The sequence below is a fragment of the Helianthus annuus genome, chromosome 13, assembly GCF_002127325.2.
Source record: "Helianthus annuus cultivar XRQ/B chromosome 13, HanXRQr2.0-SUNRISE, whole genome shotgun sequence".
NCBI classification, from domain to species: domain Eukaryota; kingdom Viridiplantae; phylum Streptophyta; class Magnoliopsida; order Asterales; family Asteraceae; genus Helianthus; species Helianthus annuus.
In genome coordinates this window covers 130729502-130736000 of record NC_035445.2, presented here as the reverse complement: position 1 = coordinate 130736000, position 6499 = coordinate 130729502, and positions in this window count along the sequence as shown.

Here is a 6499-nt window from a genome sequence, read left to right as displayed (position 1 = left end):
TCACCTTCTTAATCTTGTCTAAAGTGGTTAATAAGAGATTTGTCGGTTGAAAATCATAAACACTCAAGAACAAAACTAAAAGTCTACTAAAAATGAGGAACTTGGTGGATAATAAGTAAATATTAGTGTAAAACTCTTGGATCTTGTTTTGTGATGATTATTTCATGTTGTTTGATGCTAGTAGTAGTTCGGATCATCATCTAACCCGGCTAAGTCATGTTCATGGAACATGACCTAGTGTATGTTAAAGTATGAAAGCGATTAGATGATGAACACTACTACATATGAACATGAACTTGTGTTAAAGTGATTTTTCTTATAAAATGGAGTTCTAAACTAGTAGATCTAAGGATCTACAAGTGGTATTTTCGAAGAACCAAGTGTAAAATGAAAACATATTTTAAAGTCGGATCTTTCATAAACGAAAGGTGATTTTGTGAACACACAAGTGTGTAGGCACTTGTGTAACGAAACGTTTTAACAAAGGATTATTTTTGTAATTTTTGACTAGAAGTTGTATAAATGCATTTTCTGTAAAAATAAGATTTTCGAGAAACCGATTTCATTTATAAAAATAGAAAGATCAATTAAAAATAATGGAAAGTTACTACACACTTTTACATAACCCACAAGTTCATGTGCTTGCGATTTATGTATATTTTCGACTAGTTTGATGTTGGAACATTGTTTGTTGATGTTGAGAACATTGTTGATTGGATTTTGAAAAGAAAATGATACGCTTGTAAGCGTGGCCACCTCCAGTTACAGAGAAAACTCTGGCGAAATTTTTACAGAAATATAACACTTAGAAAATATTTTTACAACAAGTGTTATGAACATTTTTTTAACTTGTTTTCCCAAATAACTTTCGCCACGATTTTTATTACAAAACTTCCAAGTGTCGGAGGTGTGGGATTTTCACAAATAAAACTTGCTAAAATATATATTTGGGATATATATTTTTCATAACAACACTTGTGTAAATTTTATGATTATTTTGTGAACTACATGAATATTAATTTTAGGGTAAAAATAATATTACTAGAATACACTGAATATTAACGGCTCTAAAATAATACGAACGCCTTCACAATAAATATTTAAGTTACACTGGTATTATTAATACCACCCGAACATTACAACGTAACTTACGTATTTTCAGAAAATACTCATAAGTGTGTATTTTGACAAGGATACTATCTTGGAAAATTATATGAAATAAAATATAATATTTTTCGGTAAAATATTTATATTTTGGAAGTAAAGTATTTTGGACAAATGAAATAAAATATATTACATTAAGTGAGACTTAATAATATATTTGAAGTTATACGAACGCACATGTATTAAAACCCCCATCCTTGGGAAGGAAAATGCTTACAAAATAATTACGAAGTGTAATTACGAAATAGTTGCCTAACTATTTCCCAAAGACATTAAACCTTAAGCTAAGGCATGGTCGTCCGTCTAATAGAAGTTAGTACGTGTAGGTCGTCGCATAGCAGGTTGACAGGGAGATACTTTTTAGAGACGCACTACGGTGAGTTCATGTCCCCCTTTTCTCTTAACTGTTTTCAGCTTTCTAAACTACGGGGGTGAATTACATGTTACTATGATTACGAGTACTTTTACACATGGTATGGTTAGCGTAAGGAGGGTTACTACTTAGATCATGTGAGTGGGTAGGCGGGAACTGAAGGCCATTAGTCCTCATTGTAGGACCGAGGGACAGTAGCGGTAGATCTATCTGGGTGTAGTGAGCCCAGCCCTAGGCCCATTAGAACGGACCTCGGGGTGACTTTGTACCCAACGCAAAATCTGCTAGGTTTGAGTCTTCCTACTGCACATCACGCATATCAATGGCCTTGCAAACCATTGGTGATCTCTTTTTCCTTATTTGCTACATACCAGGGATTTTTATACTTACAACGGTTTTACATTCTCACTTTACATGAACTCGCTCAACATTTTTGTTGATTTTTCTAACTTACATGTATTTCAGGGAATTAAAGGATCTGGCAAGGTATGCTACATTTTCACGCTGCGTAAGAGAAATAAGGTCATCCAAGTTTAGGGGTCGTGGCTCTTGCCTGGACGAGTCACATTTCTTAAACTGCGTCTGTTTTATGTTTGTGGTTATGTCTTCTAAACAATGTTTTTATTTTGTTATTTCGTTGCATGTGTCGACATTTTAAAACTATGTTGTGGTATTTTGCTTTTAAGACTTTAATCAATGGATGATCTGCATGGTTTTACATAAATATAGCTTGTTGTGATTAAGCTATGGTATTAAGAAGTCACACCAAATAAATCCACGCTTCCGCAAAGCCAGGGTGTGACAGCTTGGTATCAGAGCTCTGATCATGGCGAACTAGGATTCTTTCTCGAGTCTAGACTATGATCACTAGGGCTCTCACGAAAACCATTTTTACATTGCATACCGCTTAAGTCCAGATCCAGGTCACAAAACGTTTTTATAAACAAAAGTTGAGCACATTTTATTTGTTAGTTATGGCTCAGTCTGGGAGGCTGAGGCTCGGTCTGGGAGGCTGAGGCTCGTTCTGGGAGGCTGAGAAAATTGTCTAGTGGGACTAGGGAGTCAGTCTGGGAGGCTGGGAGAATTGTCTAGTGGGACTAGGGAGTCAGTCTGGGAGGCTGGGAGGTTAGGCTAGTGGGACTAGGAGGACTATTTGATTGCTTATTGGTGACTAATGTGTTTATTTGACTATGTGATTGATTATTTGTGCATATGTGTGTTTGTATTACAGACGACATGCCTTCATCCGGCACTGGAGGGTCGGACACCACAGACCCCATGCCCATAGTATCAGGCGGCATAGTCTCATCAGAGCACGAGGTGTATACCTCAGATACTACCAGCACGGACGATGCTGATTTCCAGCCATTTGCGCTGCCCGATGTCGTGGCTGAGCCCGCTGATGGCCCTATCGCTGGGGAGTTGCCGCTCGCGGTGATCCCTGCCCCTGTACCCCTTGCCGCTTACTCTATTATTGATATGCCCCTGGACGTAATCCCTGACGACAACATCGACTTGTTTGATGAGGACCCACTCGAGGATGACTTGGAGGGCGGGGCCCTTATTGCTGCTGGTGATCTCCTACTTCTCGCTGATGCTCCTGCGGAGGAGGCACCCATCCATTCACCTGTCCCAGACTCCTTTGGGTCTTTGGAATCTACACCTTCACATGCGCTGGGAATGTAGCATCATTCGCACAACACGGACCCTGATATGGCATCATCTGCTGCACCTGCACCTGCCCCTAGCTTTGAGTTTGGTCATGACATTGATGATGATTCGGATCCTGTTTTCCCACCGGGCTTTGATCCCGATCATGACATTGAGTTTATTCAATTAGATCAGCCCATGGAGGATCCCGTAGCCCCTGTTGACCCTATGTTTACTGATCCCGCTGATTTCGAGATGGAGTTTGATGATTTGGAGCCTGCTATGGCCCCTGAGCCAGTTGATGCTCCTGTCCTCGCCTTAGAGCATGACCTTGATCATGCCGATGCACCAGCTGTTGCTCCCTTGGTTGATGACGTACCTGTCGACGATCAACCTATTGTTGCTCCACTGTTGGGGATGATCATGCTGTTGATGCTCATATTGATGCCCCTCACATTGCTGACATTCCTGCTGATCCTGTTGTTGCCCCTCTTCCTGACCCTGTGCCTGTGCAGTTCGATCATGCACCTTTTTGATCATCGACACGCGCACACCCGAAGTGGGCGGATAGACGATGCTAATGGTTACCCACCTTTCGAGTTTCATGTGACACCCCCTTGTGGCTCCTGTTTTAGCCCCTGTTTCAGTTCCTATGGATGCACCTTTGTTCCCACACTCACCGCTGATGCTCACCACACCGTTACACGACCCGGAGCCTGCACTCGAGCTAGCTTCTACACCATTTGGGTCAGCTTGATGTTGCGCCTACTGAACCTACACCTTTACGTGGTCACGATCCTGTTTCTTTTTAGTCTGCCAGACGTTGCACCCCTTATATCTACCTGCATCGGGCAATCTCCTCATTTGTTGAGATGTTCGTTTTTACACCCGCAACCACTGACATCGCTCCTTTCCCTTGTGAAGATCGACGCCCTTTGCGCCATCATGCCTATCACTTTCTTTCAAGACATGCCCGCACCCCGTAGAGATGCTCCAGGACGGCGCCCACATAATAATCCTTTTATTACAGCAACATTTTCTACAGGCCACACCGCTTGCTACATTCACCTCTACAACGCTCGATAAGCCGATTTGACGGTCCCTATAAACGGACTATGCTAACTATAGACCCTTACCATTCCTCGCATTATGAAAGCCACACACAGGATACGTTGCTCCTGTAACATCAACTGCAGTTGAGGATATGAGTCGCGGAATGTTGAAGCTTGAGCTGACGCCACAATGGGCAACTTCAAATACAAAACATTACATAACCAAAAACATGAGTTAAGTGTTTACATCACAAGACAGCATATTGTCTGAAAATTTTAAGTAAAACACCACGTCCTCCACCAGCATGCTTTGATCCGCCACGTACATCAAGATCCCTTGTGTGCTCTTGACCTTTGCTATTTCACCGTCCCCAGGATTTCGATACTCGTTCCTTTTACCATTGAGCGGCAAATCAGTTGACTACTTCGAGGAATATACGAGCTCGCGGAGGAATTCAAGCATGTCGACAGTTTACTTTTCTTTCCTCCCCCACCTCAACCACCAGTAATGTTGGTATCTGGATTACGCAAATTGCGTTACGATTGGGTAGAGACACCAAGAATGTGGAGATTTGTGAAGACCATGTCTGACTACGTAATTTATATATGCGGATATACTTGTTGGGCAAGGGTAGGGAGACCCGGTGACCCTGATAATGTGATACATTTTGTAAGACAATGAAATTGTGGCTGGAAAACGATGGGAACCAATTGTCATTAAGCATGCACCAATACCTTGTGGCCAATAACCAACGAAAGCTCAGTCGCTATGTCATTGCTAAATGCGATCAGTAACGCTTATGTGCATACTAAAATTTTAATACTACGTGCGTACTTGCTATACTCTCATTAAACATAATCCCCAAATTCCGTGCTGATGTTATCATTTTGATGCAATGTGCTTACCCGTTTAATGAAAACCTAATCATAAGACATGTTACCCCTTGCCGCTTACTCTATTATTGATATGCCCCTGGACGTAATCCCTGACGACAACATCGACTTGTTTGATGAGGACCCACTCGAGGATGACTTGGAGGGCGGGGCCCTTATTGCTGCTGGTGATCTCCTACTTCTCGCTGATGCTCCTGCGGAGGTGGCACCCATCCATTCACCTGTCCCAGACTCCTTTGGGTCTGTGGCATCTACACCTTCACATGCGCTGGGAATGTAGCATCATTCGCACAACACGGACCCTGATATGGCATCATCTGCTGCACCTGCACCTGCCCCTAGCTTTGAGTTTGGTCATGACATTGATGATGATTCGGATCCTGTTTTCCTACCGGGCTTTGATCCCGATCATGACATTGAGTTTATTCAATTAGATCAGCCCATGGAGGATCCCGTAGCCCCTGTTGACCCTATGTTTACTGATCCCGCTGATTTCGAGATGGAGTTTGATGATTTGGAGCCTGCTATGGCCCCTGAGCCAGTTGATGCTCCTGTCCTCGCCTCAGAGCATGACCTTGATCATGCCGATGCACCAGCTGTTGCTCCCTTGGTTGATGACGTACCTGTCGACGATCAACCTATTGTTGCTCCACTGTTGGGGGATGATCATGCTGTTGATGCTCATATTGATGCCCCTCACATTGCTGACATTCCTGCTGATCCTGTTGTTGCCCCTCTTCCTGACCCTGTGCCTGTGCAGTTCGATCATGCACCTTTTTGATCATCGACACGCGCACACCCGAAGTGGGCGGATAGACGATGCTAATGGTTACCCACCTTTTGAGTTTCCTGTGACACCCCCTTGTGGCTCCTGTTTCAGCCCCTGTTTCAGTTCCTATGGATGCACCTTTGTTCCCACACTCACCGCTGATGCTCACCACACCGTTACACGACCCGGAGCCTGCACTCGAGCTAGCTTCTACACCATTTGGGTCAGCTTGATGTTGCGCCTACTGAACCTACACCTTTACGTGGTCACGATCCTGTTTCTTTTTAGTCTGCCAGACGTTGCACCCCTTATATCTACCTGCATCGGGCAATCTCCTCATTTGTTGAGATGTTCGTTTTTACACCCGCAACCACTGACATCGCTCCTTTCCCTTGTGAAGATCGACGCCCTTTGCGCCATCATGCCTATCACTTTCTTTCAAGACATGCCCGCACCCCGTAGAGATGCTCCAGGACGGCGCCCACATAATAATCCTTTTATTACAGCAACATTTTCTACAGGCCACACCGCTTGCTACATTCACCTCTACAACGCTCGATAAGCCGATTTGACGGTCCCTATAAACGGACTATGCTA